We start from the raw sequence: 23,499 nt of genomic DNA on the forward strand, positions 1-23,499 counted from the left end.
TTCACCCCAACCGTGCCTGACCCGACATGATGGACGCATCTTCTCAAACCATGAGCCAAAAGAATCCTTCTTCCCTGAAGTGGCTGCTTAGAGGCATTTCATCAGAACATGGAGAACACTGGTGATGCATGAGATATCAATGTGTGCATATGAAATCTTAGCCTCAAGTGTGATGGTATGAGGAGGTGGCACATCCAGGAAGTAGCTAGGTCATGAGGGCAAAGGAAAACACTGGACGGGTGAGCACACTTACAAGGACAACGTCCCCTACTGGGCGCCGGAGAAGGCAGCACAAGGGGCGCAGACGGGTCACGGTCCAGAAGGAGAACCCACCCTTGGGAGATGCTGAATTGGCGGCCCCCGCATCTTGGACTCCTGACCTCCATGACTGCAAGAACTAAAGTTCTGCTGTTTGTAAACCCTTCGTCTGTGAGGGGCCCAAACTAAAACCATGTGTTCCCTCTTAGGGAAACCCAAACGTTGTGCAATGAAGGGACTGTAATCACAATACGTCACGAGGCTCAGATGTGAACACAGTGGGAAAACAGACACTGAGTATAACCTAATGCCCTTAGGAAAATAAAGAGAGGGACAGGAGGAGGGAAGGAGAAAGAGAGAAAGGGAGGCAGAGAGAGGTTCCCAGGTCCTATCTTCGAAAATTAGTAAACAGATCCTACTGCTGAAATAAAGAAAGGCATAAAAATATCACTGAGAGCCGGGCGTGGCAGAGCACGCCTTTAATCTCAGCACGTGGGAGGCAGAGGTGGGAGGATCTCCAAGAGTTCGAGGCTACCCTGAGACTACATAGTGAATTCCAGGATAGCTTGAGCTAGAGTGGGACCCTACCTTGAAGAAAAACAAAAGCAAAAACAATAAAAGCCAAAAAAGTCACTGTAGCTCTGCTACTTAACAATGCCAGAAGAACTAGTGACTGAAAAGGCTTATGTGGAACACGGATAAAGAATAACAGAGTGGGGAACTGACACAGCTCCATTCCTGCAGTACAGTTCTAATCTTTTATGTTCCTACTGTTCTTTTATTTAAAGGAAGAGAATAAAAGATGAATGAGAAAGGTAAGAAATCCAACCACTTTACCTTGTAGAAATGCTTTGTTTATAAAGCTGGGCATGGGTGGCACGTGCCTGTCATCCCACATTTGGAAGGTGGAGGCAGGACAATCAGGAGTTCAAACCCATTCTCTACTAAGTTAAGTTATAGGCCAGCCTGGGCTACATGAGAGCTTGTCTCAAAAATAATAAAATAATTATTAGGATTAATGATTCTTGCCAAACGTGGTCCCCCATGCTTGTAATCCCAGCACTTGGCAGACTGAAACAGACAGGTCAGGAGTTCAAAGTCAGCTTCAGAAGGGTATTAGGCTTGTATTTAAAAATATATATATATTCTCCCATTGTTTCTGACTAAAATAGAAGTAGTAAAGACTTATGGGAGCTTATTTTTTGTCTCAAAATTAATAGTGAACCAATCACAATCATTATATAGTTATTACTTGGCAGCTAATATTATTGGGGGGTGCCAGACAGCTAATATTATAGGGGTCCCACAGCCAGGATTCTTGCTTTCTCAAAGCAATCCAATAGTGGGATACCATTACTGCCTCTTCTGTGTTTATGAGGAATCCAAGGTTTACAGCAGCTTACATATCTTCCATAGGAAGTATGACAGGTTACAAAAAAAATTCAGTGCAGAGTTCAAAAGGTCAGCTTACTTTCGGGCTCCCGTCACACAAGGGCTCTCACTTGGACCTGTGAGTGAGGCTTGTTAACTTTGGGCAAACGCAAGTTAGAAATTTGTAGAACCTTTCATCTCAGCCTGATTGGACACCCAAGGCGTTTCCCACAGGCGAGGCGGCCCGAAGCACCTTGGTCCCGACCTGCCGCGCCTTGCTGCTGGTCGCTGCTGCGTGGAGCGTGCCAAGAACACGACATCACAGAAAATGATGTCAGGGCCTTCATGAAAGAACCACAGCATTGAGGGGTTGGGTCTTGCTCAAGAAAAGTTCCATGTGATAAGGGCTTTCATGGAAAATTATCAACTATCATGTTTAATGAAGGCCACTCCAAAGGGTTAAAGGGCCATAAAGACAGGGGAGTGGAAGAAAACCTTCCCAGCCAGCGACTCCAAGTAGGAAAAAAAGAGCAGGAAAAATGAAATTAGTGCCTGCCTTTCCGTTCCTCTTTTTGGGAGGTTTTTACATTCTTCCAATAATTATCTTCCTTATTGTCTGTGTGTGGAGGGATGGACGTGTTGGGGGGGGTCATACAGCATGTCGGGGAGGGGTCTGGGGGCAACATCACAACGTAGCTCTTCCCCCTCCACTGCACTTGAGGCAGGGTCCCGCTTGTTTGTGAACCAGTGTAGCGGACCCGCTTCTGGGTTCTCCTGCATTCGCCTCCCATACCTTGGTCATGTTGGGACCACGGAACCATCAGAGATCTCCCTACCTCCACCTCCCAGGTGAGGGGGTGACTGCGTCCGGCTCCTGAAGGTTCTGTTCTTAAGTTTGGTGACTGGATGGGTTTGACGGGGGTAATTTGAAGGGAGAGCATTGAGACAGAAAAGTAAGCTGAAAAGGAAAAGGGAGAGTCCGTTTTGGAGCCTGAGTATCCACAGGCCTTCCAGGTGGAAGTGTCTCCTGCTCCACATGTCCTGTTTGGGATAATGTGGGTAGCAAAACTCAGAAGATGCCATTGAGTCCAAATAGGGACCAGAGCTAAGGTATTCGCCTTGCTCGGGGCGTGGTTCCATAGTCTGGACCAAAAGGGCTGCTTTTCCAGACATCAAGCGATAGACAGAAATAGCTCTATTCTTTGTTGAAGTTTCCCTGCCTCCTTGTATCCTTCGGAGCTTTCCCTTCTAATTATCCTCATCTGGTTCTGCTTTAACCGTCTCTCTGGCTTTCTGTTTACCTTGGGCTGGGGCATGCAGATGCCTTCCTGCCTGCCACTCCCAGGCCTGAGCTCACGGAGGACACTGCTCTGGTCCCCCGTCTCATGAGCGCTCCTTTCTGCCCAATGCGCCCACCAAGCAGAACGGCACGAGAGACGACACCCGGCCCCATCGCTGTCCAGTCACTGGCTGTGAGAATGTTGCCCTTCTTATTTTCTGAACATCTCTCCACAAGCCTCCTCTGAAGGTCCCAATTTTCCAAACCAAAGGCCACAAGTCCCACAGATTGGAGTGATGGAGGTGGGGGTGCAACAGAAAAGCCACGTGCTGGGGACTCACACAGATGGGGGTTCAAATTCTCCTTCCATCACCTGCAAGCCACCAAACTTGAGTGTGTCACGTGACCTCCCTTGTCTGTTTCCACAGCTCTAAAATAGTGAAAATTATATCCACCTGTAGAGTCTAGCTAACTTGCATACAGTTCAGTAGACCACACTTGTATTTATGTTTTGTGGACCATTGTCCACTTCTTGCATGACCCCTGGAAGACGTTCCTTCTCCCCGAGAGCTGACTATATGTATCTTGTCTCCCTCATAATGCCTACCATGGCATGGGTCCTAAATACCACTTCAATAAGTTCTTTCTGAATAAATATATAAGGTACTTGATGAGTTCTTTTTTAGAAAGCAGGGATCCTTTATTCCAAACAAACCAAGGGATTCACAACATAGCAAGAATGCTCACGGTCCTGTTCAGTCATCAGAATGAACGCTCTGTGTGCCCAGCTCTGTTGTGAGCAGTTGTCTTGAACTGACTCCTTCCTTCCTCCCGATGGTCCTGTGGCAAGGGTTAGGGTTAGGGTTCCTGCCTCCACTGCACAAGTGGGGTTCAGGCAGAGGAAGGACATCTAGATCAATGGTAAAGCAGAAATGTAAGACCGGACCATGTGGTGTAACCTCTATGTGATATCTATGAGAAACCTGGAAAAACATGGAGATGAGGAAGTTCTGATATGACTGACCTCGACAGGTTTTGTTACTAACTCTTGGTATTTCTTTTGACCGGCATTAAGGCTTCTTTGGTGAAAAAGTTGTAGCGATGTCCCTAAAGAACATTTAGTGCAGACATCGCCAGCTCGGGCAACTTCTTTTAAGTAAGAGGCCCCCTGTGTGCCGTTCAAAGTAGACGTAAAACAAGACAAAAACAAAAACCTTACTTCAAATAAGAAAGCCACACTGGTTTGTAGAGAGGATATCATGTTCCTGGTTCCCAAGGCCTGACTGAAATGTTGTTTACAAGCATAAACGATGGCATGCCCGTGTCATTATCCGCTTGCACCCTTCACTTATCCAAATCAGTATGCAAATAGACCCGCCTCCACTCATTTTCCACGCGCTGACGACGGTCCCCAGACCGGGAAGCTGCGACCAAGTGGGGAGGGCCTACGTGGGTGGGGAAGGTGGCAATGTGCAAAGAGAAAACAAGGCTTAATGTATTCCTCCACATACACTTGACTTTCTGCTTCCTCAGGGAAGATTTCTCCAGGGAACACTATGCAAAGGGGACTGACCCCCATCTCCAGGTCATCTCAGCCCCAAATGCTCACATTGTCTGTTCATGCAGGTGAGCTGATGAGGTCACAGTAGGCTCCCCAAGTGCTTCACAAATCCTTAAATTCTGAAAGGGATGGTTCACATTTTTTTCCTTTTTTTTTTTCTTTAAGCTAGAGATTAAACCCAGGTCCAAATTCATTGCCTGCTTACACATATTTGATACACAGAGTTATACTTCCAGTTCTAGTTTCTCTTTCTTCATGACAATTTTTCTTAACTTCTTCCTTTGATACAGGTTTTTTTTTTTCTATTTTAAACATCTCATCATTAAACAGGAAAAAGACCATAGAAAATAACCCAGTATACTTTTCAAGCTTCATTCAGCATAGGACTTAATGTTTTCACTGTCAAAAATTAGTCTTGGGAGCTAGAGAAATGGCTTAGTGGTTAAGACACTTGCCTGCAAAGCCTAAGGACCCAGGTTCGATTCCCAGTACCCACATAAGCCAAATGCACAAGGCAGTGCACATGTCTGGAGTTTGTTTGCAGTGGCTAGAGACCCTGGCATGCCCATTCTCTCTCTCTCTTTCTATCTCTTTGTCTCTATCTGCCTCTTTCTCTCTCAAATGAATAAAAAAAAAATTATTAAATTAGTCTTGGGGGGCTGGAGAGATGGCTTCATGATTAAGGCTCTTGTCTTCAAAGCCAAAGGACCTAGGTTCAATTCCCCAGGACCCACATAAGCCAGATGCACAAGGTGGCACACGTGTCTGGATGCCCTGGCGTGCCCATTCTCTCGCTCTCTCTCTCTGCCTTCCCCCCTCTCTTAAATAAGTAAATAAAAACAAAAAACATATTTAAAAAATTAGTCTTGAGCTAAGAATGTAGCTCAGCTGGTGGAGTACTTGCCAAACATGCGTGAAGCCCTGGGTACTATTCAAAGCACTGCACCAGCTGGGCATGGTGGTGCCCACCTGTAATACTGGCATTTGGGAGGTGAGAACAGAAAATAGATGTTCAAGGTCATCCGCAGCTACCTATCCAGTTTCAGGCTGACCTGGAATACATCAGACCCTGCCTCAAAACAAAACAAACAAAAAAGTGATAGGAATTCATATCTTCAGTGGTTCAGCCACAGTGGAAAGAGGCAGGCTCTGGCCCAGGGAGACAGGACGAAGCACAGCCCGGGAGAGCAAAGAGAACGGATGCGCTGTGGTTCACACATCCTGGCCTTCCTGCTACCATTACGAGAAGGGGACCTTGGGAAATTCGTGTCCTCTCTTCGCCTTGATGTGCTCATCCCTGAACCAATAACCATAAATTACTCCCAGAAGTTCACAATGAGTGAGAACTCGCTGGCAAGGGCGGACTCTGCTCTGCCCACAAACAGATTAGCTCACTACTAATTTCTATAGCAGCATGACGAGCAAGGTGTTGGCAGTACTGCCATTTGGCAGATGAGGAAATTAAGGGATAAAGAGTCAAATGATTTGCCCAAACCAACTAAGGCGCAGAGGCAGGGTCCTCATAACACAGTCAGAATCCAGAATCCTTGCCCCACTTCAGCACCTCTCAGGTCATTCTCAGCTCCAAAGCTCTAGTTCTCTCTAAGCGTCACTCTCGGCCCTGCGAGGCCCAGGTCCCCACCCCCGCATCTGTCAGAACCTTGGAGGCATGCCCCAAACAGTTACACAACACGTTGGGATAAAACTCAAGTTTACCAAATTTATTCTGATTTGCATTTCATTAAGATTTGTTTATTTTGCATGCACAGGTTTGCATATTTGTTGTGAGTGGAGTTTATCAATTTCTACATAATTGGAACAGGTTAACTTTTTAAAAAGTCATTTATTTATTTGCAATTAGAGAGAGAGAGAGAGAGAGAGAGAATAGGCATGCCAGGGCCTTTTGCCACTGCAAACGAACTACAGACACATGTGCCATTTTGTGCATCTAGCTTCGCATGGGTGCTGGGGAATCGAACCCAAGCAGTCAGGCTTTGCAAGGAAGCTTCTTCAACTGCTGAGCCATCTCTCCAGCCCTCAGCTTTTGTTAGAATCTAGAAATGGGGGCTGAAGAGGTGGCTTAGCAGTTAAGGCATTTGCCTCAAAACCAAAGGACCCAGGTTCAATTCCCAGGACCTACATAAGCCAGATGCACAGGGTGGCATATGTGTCTGGAGTTCGTTTGCAGTGGCTGGAGGCCCTGGTGTGCCCATTCTCTCTCTCTCTCTCTCTCTCTCTCTCTCTCTCTCTCTGTCTCTCTGTCTCTCTCTGTCTCATAAGTGAATAAAATAATAACATATTTTTTAAAAATTATCTAGAAATGGGAATGCTCAAAAGTCTTTTGGCACTGACTAGAAAGAAATGGTATGTAACCTGGGTTGGAATAATAATATCTCACACTTATTAGAAACCTTAGACCCTCCCAGGCACTGTCATGGAGAGCCTTACCTGTAGGGTTCAGGGAAAGTTTATTCATAGACTCGGTCTTATGTACCCTCATTTTTCAGGGGACTAAAAATAATGTATCTATAATATGCTAAATGGAAGCCTTGGGTTTGAGTCTACTTACAGTTCTACTCTGAAGCCTTTTTACTCAACTTCTCCTTGTATGTAGAAAGAGAAATTGTGAAAATGAACTTGTTTTTTTGAGGTAGGGTCTCACTGTAGCTCAGGCTGACCTGGAATTCTCTATGTAGTCTCAGGGTGGCCTCAAACTCATAGTGATCCACCTACCTCTGCCTCCAGAGTGCTGGGGTTAAAGGCGTGTGCCACCACGCCTGGCTCAAAAATGGATTTTTTCTTTTTGAAGGAAAATAAACACCAAAGACTATGGAGTGTTCTACTAAGTATTTTAAAACCTGCTCAAAGTTTAGGATGGCAAAATTAAGACATGAACAAAACCAGTCTATAATGACTGCTGATCTTTGCCAAGTTAAGCATATTATTAGCGTTAAAATTAATTTTCCATTATCTATGTCATCTCAGACTTGGAAGAGAACAAGAAATCTGAATTCTCAGAAGAGACCCAGACCGCATTTTAGTGAGTTTGTCTCAGCCTTTTCCCTGACCAAACGTTTTACAGAATGGCCTAGTTATTACTGCTTATAAAATGGAATGCCATGAAATTCTGTGAGTTCTCTTTTCCTCGCTGATAAAAGTGTGTTTAATGAAAAAAAAAAAAAAAGATTAGAGAGACATATGTCCTGTGCCCAGATAGTATTTCAGATGAATCATCAATTCCTCATCAATTAAGTTGTTTGCAAAAATGCCCTTAAAATCTGTAACATATCAGATACCTCGTTAACCATTTTTTCATTTTCAAACTTTTACCTTTAAAATGTGGAGAGCTGGTGGAGGCTGCTGGCCAGTTACAACATACTCTGAGCACAGTGCCGGCGCCTCACCACAGCAGAGAGGGAGGAGCGAGGGCAAGCCATCTTTTTCTTTTATCTCAGAAACCCCAAGTATTCCTTTCTTCGGAAACATTTCCTATTACCCATCCTGGAAGCACCATTTCATGGTTGCGATAGCAAATAAAATGAGAGTCTTCCCTGCAGAAATGTAACTCTCGTTGGTTAGGATCAGTTGGTGTCTTTCATAAGAGCATTGCAATAGGAAAGGGTTTGGTTTTCTTCAGTCTCATGCTTCCGTGAGACTCACGCTATAAACATCTGATGGCCTGTAGCAAATTAAGATTTAAACACTGGGTTTCAATGCCTTCTGGATTTGTGCTACAGCCGCAAGGGAAACCTACCTTTTCTTAGTTTGGGGCATCGTGAATCACAGTCCTGTCATTTGCTCCTTCCCAACTACATTCTACAATTTTCAGACAAATAGTATTGTCTCCAAAAGAGCAGTAGATCATTTCTGCCAGTTGTGCCCTTTGTTCATTTTGTATTTGGCTTCCCAGAATCACATGACTGACATCATCTGAAACAAGCAGTGCCTTACAACTGGAGCATCATGGCTAAGACACCATGGCCTATCTGATGTGTGGTCCCTTCCAGCCAGACAACTGTGTGCTTAAGTTGATCAGCCAACATGTATTCATTTTATTTCATGTCCTTAACTGTTCCGGGACTTTTGAAGACCATGATAACAATGGCAGAAGAAAATATGATATCAGCTTTCTAATCCATGAAACAGGCATGACGCCTTCTATGTTTCACATTGATGGTGATGGCATCTGTCACTTACCTGTAAGTCCATGGACGTCAGCCCACTCTGTAAGTAGGGATCCAGAGCTCAGGCAGGTTTGGCGACATGGGTGAGCTGTCTCAGACCTCCCGATCTCAAGCTTTTGGTTCTCATCTCTTCTTTCTCGCCCACCTGATTACCTTTCCCAAATAATTTCAGTTAAATCACCTATGACTTTAAGGCTTTTATTCAACCCCTTTGGTGACCTTCCAGGAATGAGCTCCATCCCAGGTGCTCTAGAATGGCTCTCTTCGGGAAACCAGCACAGAGGACTGAGGAAGGAATGGGTGCTGGGACTCGGGGTGCCTTGTCTCCTCTCTCTCTTGCTTGTTGAGTCAGATCCGTTGACACCCAGGCAGCACTTGGCATTTCCAGCCCACCTGAGACAGTTGAGCGACTCCGGTTGACAGTCGCCGAGCTTCCGTCAGCAGGCACTTGGGGTAGCAGGTTCATGCAAGCCACGTGGCACCAGCGGTGATAAGGACAGCTTGAGAGAACAGCGAGCGGGGTGCATGCGGGCATGACTCTTGACTGCCTCCCTCTGTCTCACTGGCCCTTCCACCATCAGCATGCTTCCTGGTGGCCCACAACTCTTAAAGGCCAGTTTTTCATGTGATGGTTGTTTCGAAGGTAAGGATGCCTGGATCCCTCAGGGAAATAGGACTCTGCCTCCCTACATCCACCAGGAGCATAAGTTGTGATGCCAACCACCTGAGTCCAATATCCGGCAAGAGGGGGACCAGCAGCCCCCACAGAAAACATGGGAGAGAATGGGGAAATGAAGACATTCCTGTCACCACCCTTAAGGACCGGAGTAAGAACAGGCAGGTTTCGTTCTTGCTGTTTTTCTCAATAACTGTTAGGAGTCATTAGCCTGGAAACAGTTCTGCAGGATGAAACTGAAAGGGTATCTGGAGTTCCACTCCAGAGCCATAAATCTTCAACTCAGGAGGTATATGTTAAGAATTTAGAATTCTAGACCTTTTGAACAAAGGTTATAATCAAGAAGACATTTCACTATGGTGAATGGCATTGGTGCTTTTCTATACTTGACACAATAGATCCATAAGAACCAGTTATCAAGGGGAGGAGGAATATATATGTAATTTTTCCTTCATATAGTTGGGCGATACTTATTTTAATTTTTCCAGGGAGAGTGAAGCAGGAGAGAATAATAGCTATTGATCTGTAGATCATCGGTGATCATCCTTACTTACACAGTGGTCTCTTTGGTGGAAGGAGTGCATATGTCATCAAGAAACATTAGATGTGAATGAATTAATTAACAAGACAATAGTGAAGCAGGAAAAAAAAAATCCATGGTGGAATCTGACAGAGGAAAGGCCTCAGGTTGAAATACAGCCAAACACAAACACAGCTACTCAATACAACCTTTTCTTTCTATCTTTCATTCTTTCTCTCTTTTTCTTTCTTTCTTGGAAGCAAACAGGAAAGCTTATGTGAGATCAACAATGAGAGTTCCTTTAAGTTTTTCAAGAACAATTATTTCTTGACCACTGACTTAGTAAAAAAGTTGCATCTCCATGTTATGAAACACACACATAAATTCTCCATAAAACATATTCAAGTGCTAGAAGTGTCAGCAAGCTATGAAGAAAAGATTGTGGGCTGAAGAGATGGCTTAGCAGTTAAGGCGTTTGCTCACAAAGCCACAGGACCCACACTGGCCAGAGGCACAAGGAGGTCCTGGCATGCCCATTCTCTCCCTCTCTCTCTCTCTCTCTCTCTCTCTCTCTCTCTCTCTCTCTCCCTCCCTTTTTCTCTGTCAAATAAATAAATAAATAATAAAATATATTTTATAAAGAAAAGACTGTCTCTCTGTAATAGAATATGATGATCCAAGAACATATCTATTCTGCCATTAATATTCAGTATAGTCTTAACACTAGTTCATGATGATAATTTATCCATACAATATTCAGAAGATAACAAACAATTTTGTGGTTTCTTTTTTTCTTAAAGGAATGTCTTCTTATGAACACACAAACCTTAAAGAGACCCATGGTAATCAGCTACTACATTTTGAATAACCCATCATTACCAAAATAGTCCTCCCTATCCCATAATTAGCTTTAGAAAATGAAGCTTATGGAGATATCCTGAAATATACACATCTATTCCTTATTTCACCCCTACAGAAAAACTGGGCTTATTTCCATGTTCTTGCAAATTAATTTCCTCAAATACTGATCAATTTCTAAATCTTGAATTGCATATTCCAGCTCTTTCCTTCACAAGGGGAAGAAATAATTTTATAAGTGTTTCTTAATTAAAAGGGAAACATGGTTTGGAAGTTGGACTAAAAGAAGCCAGTGGAGGAAAAGATGGCTCCATTGTCTCTAGGCTGGTGGCACATTGTTTTCTAACAGGAAGCTGAGTGTCGTGGTCCACTAGCTTGGCCAACATCAGCTTCCATACAGATGGCAATTCCAATTCTTCAAGGAAAATATCATTACTAAAATAAGAGCTTTCTAGTTACTCATTTTTAAATAAGAGTAGAAAAACATATTGCATGGGTGATAAAAAAATAATCATTCAGAAAAGTTAATATTTTTCCTACCATACAAATAATCACTCTTTTGGTCCATAATCATTTAAAAAGTCCTTTTGAAAAAAAAAAAGTCTCCTTTAAATAACTAGCACCATGAAAGATATAGCACACCAGTTCTTAAAGAAGTTTGGTTTGGTTTACTTTGGGGGGCACATGATGCTTGGATATCTTCTCCTTCCTAGCTCGAAACACAGAGCGTTCTAGAGATACTTTTGTTATCAGCTTATATCAGACTTGGAGGGAAGGAGGTTTGACACAAACCAGTCCTTGGAAAAAGAATAAACAAGGCGTGCCAGTCAGAACAAGCTGAGGAATTTAGAATTACAATATTTGTCATGTTATTGGTAAATTGGGTATAATGTGTTGGGGGAAACCCATAATCAAAATGTTTGCAATGGACCAAAAATAGAAAGATATTTGAAGCAACATCATGCTTCAAACAATGCCGATGTCGTCGGCGGTGCTGGGGACTCTGTGCTTGGTCCAGCTGGCACGCACCCCCTCCCTGTGTTGAAATCGGGAGCACTCCCCTAGCTCTGAGAAATGTCATCAGACATTGCATTTGTTCTTTACAGTAAGAAGTTCTTTCATCTGCTATAAATCGGCTATTTTCATCTTGTTCTCCAAAGAAGGGAAACTACCAAAATGAAGGTCCAGCTTGTTAATAAAGAATTAATAAACCCACTCACCATTATTAACATAGGAAGAAGAAATCACCCAGGCTTTTCCTTCTAACAGTTCATACCCTGGGGCTTGAATCTGATTCTTCTCCTTCGCTTTGAGAATGTCAGAGTTTAAACTTCAAAGGTATGAGATGATTGATAAATGGTATTCACAAGAGATGGTTGTAAGTAATACATGTGTGTAGTAATGCATTTGAAGCACTCCTTTGAAAACTGAAACCTCACTCTTAAAGGAGGCGCTTACACACAACGTCATGATTACCATCCCCAGCTTGATCTCATTCTTACCAATTTGTTTCACTTTGCATAACCTCCTCACTTCATTATTTTGTATTTCAACAGTTTAAGAAGATTTTTGGCTTTGTGTAGAATTGTTTTGCTTAATGTTTGCCTTTCTTGTTCTTCTAATTTTTAATTACACACAGTTTTTATACGTGTACTTTGTATCTCTAAAATTCTTACTGTTATTTATTTATTTATCTGAGAAGAGAGAGAGAGAATGGGTATGCCAGGGCCTCCAGTCACTGCAAACAAACTCCAGATGCATGTGCCACCTTGTGCACCTGGCTTGCGTTGGTCCCGGGGAACTGAACCTGGGTTTAACCTGGCTTCTCAGACACGCACCTTAACTGTTAAGCCATCTCTCCAGCCCCTAAAATTCTTATTGTTAATGCCCCCCTTTCTTTAGTGCTGAGGGTTGAACCCAGGACATTGTCCTTGCTAGTACTAGCTGTTCCACTGAGCTAAATCCCCAACCCCAATGATCCCTTAAAAAAGTCTTCCTCTGGGCTGGAGAGATGGCTTAGCGGTTAAGCGCTTGCCTGTGAAGCTAAGGACCCCGGTTCGAGGCTCGGTTCCCCAGGTCCCACGTTAGGCAGATGCACAAGGGGGCGCACGCATCTGGAGTTCGTTTGCAGAGGCTGGAAGCCCTGGCGCGCCCATTCTCTCTCTCTCCCTCTCTCTGTCTTTCTCTCTGTGTCTGTCGCTCTCAAATAAATAAAAATTTAAAAAAAAAAAAGTCTTCCTCTAATCAGATAAAAGGGAATAATTAAAAATACATGCTAGAGACACCTCAATTCAAATTCTCCAAGGAAAGATGTAGCTCTTCGTGCTTCATGAAAAAAAAAATGGCCTCCATCAAAAATGCAATTGATATAGCTGCTAAGTAATGAGGATGACAGCGAGAGTGGAGGTCTTTGGGCCTTAAGTCTTCTCCCATGCAGAAGCCCAGCAAACCTACCTGTAAAGGTAATAGGAAGAGAGAGGGCATAGGAAACAAAAATATCCAGGCATTTGATTTGGCTGCCTCTGCTTAGCTGGTGATGTTTGTAAGATGATGAGAGGAAAAGCAATGGATCAGAGAATCGGTCAAGGAGTCACGCGTGCTGGATTCGGCAAGTACAGGGCCACACGGTCCCTTTCCACCTCGCACGTCTTTATAGCTGAAACGGCCTTGCCTTGAGGATGAGGAGGGTGAAGGTGAGGGCGAGGATGAGGAGGACTCTGCAGACACACCACAGGGTGCAGCATTCCTTCCCATCTCTAATTCACTTTCGTCTGTCTCCAAACCCCAGGACAGAATTCACGCACAGCGTTTCAACTTTTCTGGAGCCTGATACCCTACATTTGTCTTACCACTCACAGAGGATGCATTTAAGAAAACAGAATTCCGGGTCAGCGCAGCTTAGTCCTGCTGAATAAATGTGCTTCGTCACACAGAGTGCGTTTTTGCTCCAGTTGTGTTTACTTAAAAGATCAGAAAGTCCACCCCGCCAGTGAGGTGTTCATATTACAAGGAGCAGTTCCGGGCGGACTTCAGTGGAAGCCACGCGGTTGCTTCTCTTCCTGTCTTTGGGTGGAGGTGGGAATGCAATGGAGAATGGAGGCGGCACGTGACAGTTTGGCCAACATCAGGACTTTGGTGAACAAAGCACTATGAGTGGGGTCAGAAGGCAGTTGCCCCCTGGGTTTGAAGAGCACACACTTCCTCCACATCCCCGATGACAAGGGTCATTGCTGGTCTGCCTCTGGTCCTAAGAGGCTTGTGCCCCATCACGGTGTCCACAGTGCGTGTGGCAACTACGCATCCCTTCCGGACCCTACCACGGAGCAGCTGCTCTTGACGGTCCCTTCGCGTCTGATAGTCACGGCAGAGTTTTATACCCCTTGCCTGTTTACAAACACTACACCTCAGTTTTTCAAAATAGGGTCTCCTGTAGCCCAGGCTGTACTGGACTTTATGATGTAGTCTCAGGCTGGCCTCAAACTCACAGCGATCCTCCTACCTCGGCCTCCAGAGTGCTAGGATTAAAGGTGTGCGCCACCACACCCAGCTATGCACTGCATTTCTTCTAATTAATTCATACTGCTTATGCATTCTAATTTAATCTCTGTCCATCCTCGCTTTCGTTTTCCTACTCTTTTTTATTTTCCTTCTTTCTCTTCTTTGTCACACCTTTTGGGTCTTAAACAGACATCAAGAACAAAGACCAACAAGTCTGAATGTTTCCAAAGTCCTTGTGTTGGTGGAAATTGCTAAAATACTTTCCTGAGAAGTGAATGGTATCCCGTGGCATTAGCCACTTTTACTTTAGTCATTAATAGTGTTTGTGTGCCGAAGTCTAAAGCTACTATGTTTAAATCTATGGGGTTTTCTTTTTTAAAATATTTATTTATTTATTTATTTATTTATTTATTTGAGAGCGACAGATAGAGAGAGAAAGAGGCAGAGAGACAGAGAGAGAGAATGGGCGCACCAGAGCCTCCAGCCACTGCAAATGAACTCCAGACACGTGCGCCCCCTTGTGCATCTGGCTTATGTGGGTCCTGGGGAATTGATCCTTGAACCAGGATCCTTAGGTGTCACAGGCAAGCGCTTAACTGCCAAGCCATCTCTCCAGCCCTCTATGGGGGTTTTCTAAGTGACTAAAGCAGATACCATCCAGTGAACGTTTACTTGGTGGTGCGCACCTCATGTACGTCCCCTTGGGCTTACACTACCTGGCGCATTATTATCCTTTCGCAGGGAAGGAAACGGGCTCCTAGAGGGCGATTGCATTACTTCCTACAGACTGCATACATGTTAGTGTCTGTCCTGCACAACACATGGAGCACATACATGTGTATCAAATGAGATATAGCTAAGGCATGGTTGCAGGCTTGAATTTGAAGCAAGTTCAGTAAGATTCTCAGGATGTGTTCTTCCTGCTACAACATACGGCTTCAAGTCCAGCATCAGAATGAGAAAGAGAAAATAATTAGCAGCCAGGCCAAGGAAAACACAACCAGGATTGGCTTCACTCGCCCTTGGCCAAACCAAGCTACAAGTCAGTCAGTCCTTCTTACCTGAAAGGATGTTTAAAGCTTGCATCATTTTTTAAAAAGCAAATAAACAAAAAAACTGATACTATGTGATGTATTTTAGTGATGTAAAATCCATTCTCTCCCCCCCCCAAAAAAAAACACTATGCACACAGAAAAGATTCAATAGAAATAAAGGAAACACATCAAACATTTATTGAGGGGACTATAAATATTTTATTTACTTTTATATTTTCTTTCTTGCTGTATTGTCTATGGTAAGTATGAGTTGCCTTTTCAATGAATTAAATCTTGAGTAAAAATAATTGATCTGTTTAATTAGTTAAAAAGAAAGAGCCCTGTTGGTACAGATTAGACTCATGGCTATCCTCCTACCTCTGCCTCCCGAGTGCTGGGCAGATTAGATTTTGACCATATGTTGAGAGAAAGCGGAGGAAGGACAGAAGAGGAAAGGAAAGGATGAAGAGAAAGAAAAAAAGTCCAGACATATCAGGTGATTGCAGATTGTATTTGTAAAAAAAGAAAAAATTTAAAGGCAATTTAATCAGGGCTTAGGGAGTCTAGGGACCCTCACCACTTGCCATGACAAGCTACCTGATTGATGGAAGAAAAGAAAGAAGAAAAGTAAAACCAGCCTTAACTGGACAAAGCTTTGGAGCTGAGTTACTGTTTGGATGAAGACTGAGACTACAAGAGGGCACTGACCCCTCGTGTTTCATAAGCTCTTGAAGCTGGTGCCGCTCTGAACAGGAGCAAAAGAAAGTGAGTCACACTATAGCCAAGGCTGACCTGGCCCCTCAGTACGTAATTCCAGACTGGCCTCGAACTCAATGTGATGCCTCCCAAGTGCTGGGATTAAAGGTGTGTGCTACCGTGCCTGGCTTAGAATACATTTTAAACATTTTTAAATTTTATTTGAGAAAGAAAGCCATCTCTCCAGCCCATTAGAATACATTTTAAATGGACTATATAAAAAAAAAAATGAGCAAGGGAGATGGCTTACTGGTTAAGGCACTTGCCTGCAAAGCCAAAGGACCTAGGTTCCATTCCCCAAGACACGCATAAGCCAGATGCACAAGGTGGTGCACGCGTCTGGAGTTTGTTTGCAGTGGCTGGAGGCCCTGGTGCTCCCATTCTGTTTCTATCTGCTTCTCTCTCTCTCTCTCTCTCTCTCTCTCATAAATAAATATTTATTTATTTGAGAGAGAGAGTATGGGTGTGCCATAGCCTCCTGCCATATTGTACATCTAGCTTTACATAGGTGCTGGGAAATTAAACCATAGGCTTGCAAGCAAGTGCCTTTAGCTGCTAAGCCATCTCTCCAGCCCTCTCTCAAATAAGTAAATTAAATACTTTTAAAAAACTGGGCTGCTAGCTGGGCGTGGTGGCACACGCCTTTAATCCCAGCACTCGGGAGGCAGAGGTGGGAGGATGTGAGTTCGAGGCCACCCTGAGACTCCATAGTGAATTCCAGGTCAGCCTGGGCTACAGTGAGACCCTACCTCAAAAAACAAACAAACAAACAAAAAACTGGGCTGGAGAGATGGATCAGCAGTTAAGGTGCTTGCCTGCAAAGCCTGGTAGCCTGGGTTCAATTCCCCAGTACCCAGGCGTACCCATCCATCCTCTCTCTCTCTTGCTCTCTTTCTCCTCCTCCTTGAAAATAAGAAAGGAAGGAAGGAAAGAAAGAAGGGAGAGAAAGAAAGTCAATGACTTGCAACATTGAGCAAGGATCTCATGGAAACTGTGCAATGTTATCTTTGCAAGGTGAAGGCAGGGAAGGCATCTTCAGATCAATTATTTTCAGGCTCTGCAATTTCTCCACCTTCCTTGCATTAAGGAGAAGCCTTCCCTTCCAACGTGGTTCCCGCCTAAGAGAGACATAACTGTGATAGGAAACCGCCTTATGACCCGGCGCTTTCAGTTTGAACAATCTAACGGAAAGGTGTTTAATCTGAAAGCTGCAGGATCTGATTGCATCCTGCATGACCACTGAGGTTCTCAGAGGTAAGGCCGCATGCTCCGGAACAACTCTACTGCGATTGAAAGAGGCGCGTGGACGGCGGCATTTTAATCACAGATTCTCCAAGCACCTCCTCAGATGTTCAGAATTAAGAAGACAAAGATGAAACCACCTGGCCTGGCCTTCAGAAAGTCAGATGAAGCCTATGGCGAATGTGGATGCATGTGTATTCCCCATAGCCTGAGATGTTTTTGAATCAGCTTGTAACGTACGTCTCCCTGCGTCCCGCTGGCGGGCGCGTCGCTGCAGGGTGGATCTTAAGCCCAGCCCTAAGGTGTGCTCGGAGCAGTTTGAGCTCTGACTGTGTTTGCTGGCTGTTTAGTGGTGTCTCTCTGCCTGAATCTTTAAAGGTGAGCTGGCTTCTTCCACACCTGGAGTCTGTAGCCCTGAAATAAACCCTTTCCTCCCGTAAACTGCTTCTGGTTGGATATGGTTCCAGCAGCAAGAAGGTAAATGCCACAAAGAGCAAGAAAATGACCGTGGTATGTGCACTGTGACATGAGCCTCATGTCAAAAAATAAATTTAATCCGGTCATGGTGATGCACGCCTTTAATCCTGGCACTTGGGAGGCAGAGGTAGGAGGATCGCCAAGAGTTCAATGCCACCCTGAGACTCCATAGTGAATTCCAGGTCAGCCTGGGCCAGAGTGAAACCCTACCTCAAAAAAACAAAAATAAAAATAAAAATAAATAAATAAATAAATTTAAAACAAAACAAAACAGTTCAGTGTTTGATCTCCTGAAGCCAATCTTGGGGTGGCATGGTATAGTGGTGTGTGTGTGTGTGTGTAGATGCGTTTTAAGAACTCTGGCTGTGGAGTCACAAACCTGATGTCAAGTCATGGACTTTCTGACTGCGGCATGACTGCAACCTTGAATGAGCAGTAAGGCTCTGCGCGGCCAGAGCCCCGTGGAGGAACAGAACTCGCAGGATGCCTACGTGTTAGAAAGGGGACTTGTTGGATCCGCGAACAGGAGACAGGCTGGGCAGTCCATCCCCAGCGAGCTGCAGGCTAGAGGGCCTGAGCACCCATAGCTGATCGGGCAGCCGTCTCAACCTGGCGCGGAAGGCCTGGAGGACTCCTGGGGACACTGCTGGTGGTCAGATGACGCTGGCAAGCTGACGAGGCTGGGTTCCAGTGTCCAAGGTCAGCAGCAGCAGGGAGGACGCATGCATGAGCGAGGAGCAGGGGCAGCTCCGTGTCCTCTCTGCACGTACGATCCACCCCCGCCAGAGGGGCCACCCACTCTGAGGGAAGCCCCTGCCCACTCCATCAGGTTTTCCTGCAAACAGACCCGCCCAAGAGGTAAAGACAAGAAATTTATTAATGTATGCATACATGTGCATGTGTTTAGGTTGTGCATATGTTCATATGCATGCTTACACGACTATCCCAATACCTGTTCCTATCACAAACTAATTTTCCTATTAAATGGTGTTTCTCTTTTTATGTTTCTTTTTGAAAAAATTTTTGTTTTTCTTAAAATTTATTTGAGAGTGACAGACAGAGGGAGAAAGAGGCAGAGAGAGACAGAGAGAATGGGATGCCAGGGCCTCCAGCCACTGTAAATGAACCCCAGACGCGTGTGCCTCCTTGTGCATCCGGCTAACGTGGGACCTGGGGAATCGAGCCTCCAACCGGGGGTCCTTAGGCTTCACAGGCAAGCGCTTAACCACTAATACATCTCTCCAGCCCTCTTTTTATGTTTCTTAGAAACCACGTTACAATGAGGATTTTTTTTTTTATAGCCATATTCCTCTACACATGCAAAATTTCCCCAAAATTGTGTGCGTGGAAATAGAATTGCTAAGTTGGCGAGAATGACCACCCTTTGCATTACGAGATCGTCAGCGTGACAGTGCCAGTTCCCAAGCCCCAGAGCAGGCTGTGAACGTCACAGTGCTTAGACAGCCACGCCTCTCCCGCAAGTGTCATGACATAAATCCTGTAGGTCCGTGACGATAAGGCACTGCTCTTCTCCCATTTCTCTAACTACGAGGAGGTGAAGTCTCCCTGCTTTTATTTCTCATTTGAAATATTCTTTCCCTGGTTCCCTACTCACAAGTTGTGTTTATTCTTATATAGAGAGTTGCTTATAAAAACACTGTCAGCCGGGAGTGGTGGCACACACCTTTCATCCCAGCACTAGGGAGGCAGAGGTAGGCGGATCGCCAAGAGTTCGAGGCCACCCTGAGACTCCATAGTGCAGGTCAGCCTAGGCTAGAGTGAGAACCTACTTCAAGAAACCAAAACAGGGCTGGAGAGATGGCTTAGCGGTTAAGCGCTTGCCTGTGAAGCCTAAGGACCCCGGTTCGAGGCTCGGTTCCCCAGGTCCCACGTTAGCCAGATGCACAAGGGGGTGCACGTGTCTGGAGTTCGTTTGCAGAGGCTGGAAGCCCTGGAGCGCCCATTCTCTCTCTCCCCCTCTATCTGTCTTTCTCTCTGTGTCTGTCGCTCTCAAATAAATAAATAAATAAATAAATAAATAAATAAATAAATAAATACATAAATACATAAATAAATAAATAAAAATTAAAAAAATTAATTTAAAAAAAGAAACCAAAACAAACAAAGAAACAAAAAAGAAAACACTGTCATCTATGAACTCTGAGTGCCTTCTCAAAAGTTATGGGGCTTTTTCCCTTTGGCTTTTATGTCTTTGTTGAACATAAGTTTGTGTGTGTGTTCTGTGTGTGTGTGTGTGTGTGTGTGTGTGTGTGTGTTTGGATTTTGTTTTATTTTGTTTTGTGTTTTAACTCTGGTGTCATCAAATTTACCAATGTTTTCTGCTACTTTTGGTGTCCTGACTAAGAAATTTTTCCCCATCAGAATGTTTGAAGATACTCCATAATTTCTATTTTCAACACTTAGACCTTTAATCCATCTGGAATTTATTTCTGTATATGGTGTGAGAATGGGATTGGATTCTGTTTTTCCATATAGCTAATCGGTTGTCTTTGTACCATTTGCTGAGCAGCCCTGACTTGCCACAGTGATTCGCGGGGTCACGTTGGTCACATTTCAAGTTTCCACACAGGCAAGTGTCTGTTTCTCTACTATGTTCTTCTGGTTGACTTGTCTCTTGTGGTGCCAATACCACACTGTCTCGTTCTCTATAGCTGTATAAATTCTTGATACATTTAGTCAGGCAAGTTCCTTCCTCCCCCTAAGTTATGCTTTTTTAAAATTTATCTTGGCTTTCCTCAATCCTTTGTGCTTCCATGTCAATTTTAGGATTCATTGTCATATTCCATGAAATCTATTTTGGATTCCAGTTAGAATGTCATTACACTTATCAAGTGTTTGGGAAGGACAGTGACATCTTTACAATTCTTGAATATAGCAATTCAACTCTACATTCAACTTTTTTTTTTCTGCAAAAATATTTTGTTTTCTCCTTTGGGGTCTGAACCATCATTTATTAGGTTTATTTCTGGGTATTTTATGAGGTTTTTTTCTTTCTATTTCATTTTCTGACTAGTATTCTTTTATTGAAAGGCCTATTATTTTTGTGTGTTGATCTGAGTCCAGAAAGCTTCTAGAATTTTATCAGATCTTGTAAGAAGAAAAGCGCTTGGTTGTTCTTGGTTGAAACTTAACACTGTTGACAAACAAGGAAAGTATGGTTTCTCTTTCGAATCTTGCATCATTTAATCCCTCTCCTCCTATATCGCGCTGGGTGATCCTTCAACACATAGCGGATTGCAAGTAGATGCAGAGACATTCCCATCCAGCTGCTCAGGACTGCCATGAAATTCATCTTCACATGTGAGCTTTTAAGTTCTCCATAAAAATATTCTTTAGTCGGCATCTGGCCTTATTCCTAGCTTACTGTGGTGGTGATTTTATTTTATTTTATATTATTTTATTTTATTTTGTCAACTTGACCCAATAAGGCATGCAGGGTCCAGATATCTCTATCAAGCATACTGCTCGGTGTGTCTATGAATGTTTCTGGAATCGCCTCAGATTGTATTCAGTAGATGAAATAAAGGAGGTCGCCCTTTTTCACGTGGGTGGGCCCTGCGCAGTCAGCTGAAGTCTGATCGGAACAAAAGGGACTCTTGACTGCTTTCAAGCTGGGGCAGCAGTAAGTCCGACCTTAGGATTCAAGCTGACTCATGGCTCTTCCTGGTCCTGTGTCAACGGCCTTCTGACTGGAGCTACTGTGAGTCCAGCTCACCCACCTCAGATCCGGCGCTTCTGACTCCCGCTTCACCACACGAGGCCATATGCTTTACTAAACCTGCTGTTCCTCCCCACCCCCGGCCCCCGAGAAGCCGGGTGCACTTTCCAATATGCATTATCTACGAATCATTTCAGTTACCGTAACCACTGCACCTGCCTAGTCAAAGCACAAGGCAGCTCGTCCGGTGGCACCGCTGATGGTCTGTGCTGTGCCTGGTTTTAATCTGCTTCCTAACGTTGCTCTCCACGCTGTAGCCAGATGCATGTTTTACAACCCGATCGTCCATGCTCCAAAGTCCTCCCCTTGGGAAAGTGAATCCTGCGTGAGCTGGGGTCCAGCTGCCTCTCGGGTCTCATTGCACGTGGTGCTGTTTTAAGTAACGAATGAATTCAACTTGTTGATGCTTTATTTTGGATTTTTATTGTATGTCCACAGAGGAATTATTTTATACTTTTTTTTTGGTACTATTCTTGCCTGTATTGGGTACCAACTAGATATAATCCTCACAAGTTGAGCAAGTCAGTTTTTCATCTTTTTTAAAATCTTAAATAATTTATGTAAAGTGGTAGGTTTTTGTCCTTAGAACGTAGGTTCAAATATAACTGTAAATCTGTCTTTGGATATATTTATACCTCGTAGTTTAATATCTTTAAGAATTTCTTAAGTAGGTTTATTAAGGTTTTTCATTTTTCTCAAATTTTGATAATTTTTATTTTTTAGGGAATTATTCTACCTTTTTTTCTTTTTTTCTTTTCTTTTTCTTTCTTTTTTTGGTTTTTCAAGGTAGGGTCTCATCTGGTTCAGACTGACCTGAAATTAACTATGTAGTCTCAGGGTGGCTTCAAACTCATAGCAGTCCTCCTACCTTTGCCTCCTGAGTGCTGGGATTAAAAGTGTGCACCACCACACCCAGCCTCTATCTAAAATTTTAATAATATAGTACATCCCTGTTATTTTTGGATCTGTACTACATGTGTCACTTTATTACCAAATATTTAAATTTTATTTAAAATTTTTAGGAAAGTGCAAGCTTGCAGGCCTGTTGATCCTCTATAGTATTTCCATAGTGTAAACTATTCATTTATTCTCTCAGTTCTCTCCTTACATACAGTGTTTTGTTTTATTTTCTAATTTTCTGAGTTGAACACATAGTGATTTGTCTTAAGTCTCAAATATAGCAAAGGTTCCAATTTTTCAATATACTATTAAGTATAGTACTATTTTCATTATTACTGAGGTTTATTTTCCTAACACAAGAAGTCCATTTTAAAATACATACATATGGGTTCTATAAAACTACTTGTGGTCAGAAAGTGTGGTCTACATGATATTAATTTCTTATAGTCTATTAAGAGATCCTTCATGGTCTAGCATATGATTGATTTAAAAAAATAAATAATCCATATGTGCTTGTAAAGAATAAACATTTTTATTTGGAGGAATATAGCCTATATGAGCCTCTGTGGTTGGAGTATGTATATCTCTTTTATTGAGTATGATTTGAAGTTTTATTGCAAATCATGTAAAAGTCCATGACACACTTGCTTCACCCACCATCACTCTCATTATTGTGAAACATACACCTTCTTTTCCAGTAATGCTTTATGCATTTTTCTTTAGTAATTTTTTAAGAGAGAGAGAATTGGCAAGCCAGGGCCTTTAGCCACTGCAATCAAACTCCAGATGCGTGTGTCACCTTGTGCGTCTGGCTTATGTGGGACCTGGAGAGTCGAATGTGGGTCCTTAGGTTTTGCAGGCAAGTGCCCTAACCGCTAAGCCCTCTCTCCAGCCCTCTGTGCTCAAGTCTATGTTATCTGATGCTAACATTGACTTGACAGTTTTCTTTTGCTTGCGATATCCGTGGGGCATCTCTACTCCACAGGGTACAAACGTCATGAGGCTTGCTTCAGAACACACACAGACACAAAGGGCTTCCCATAGGCAATCTTGCCCTGCCGTGGCATGGACACGAAATGTCCCCACAGGTTCATGCGCTCAGCACTTGGTGTGCAGCTGCTAAGGCCGCTTGGGAAGCTGCAGCCC

Source organism: Jaculus jaculus, chromosome 22 (genome assembly GCF_020740685.1).
Source record: "Jaculus jaculus isolate mJacJac1 chromosome 22, mJacJac1.mat.Y.cur, whole genome shotgun sequence".
In the NCBI taxonomy this organism is placed as follows: Eukaryota; Metazoa; Chordata; class Mammalia; order Rodentia; family Dipodidae; genus Jaculus; species Jaculus jaculus.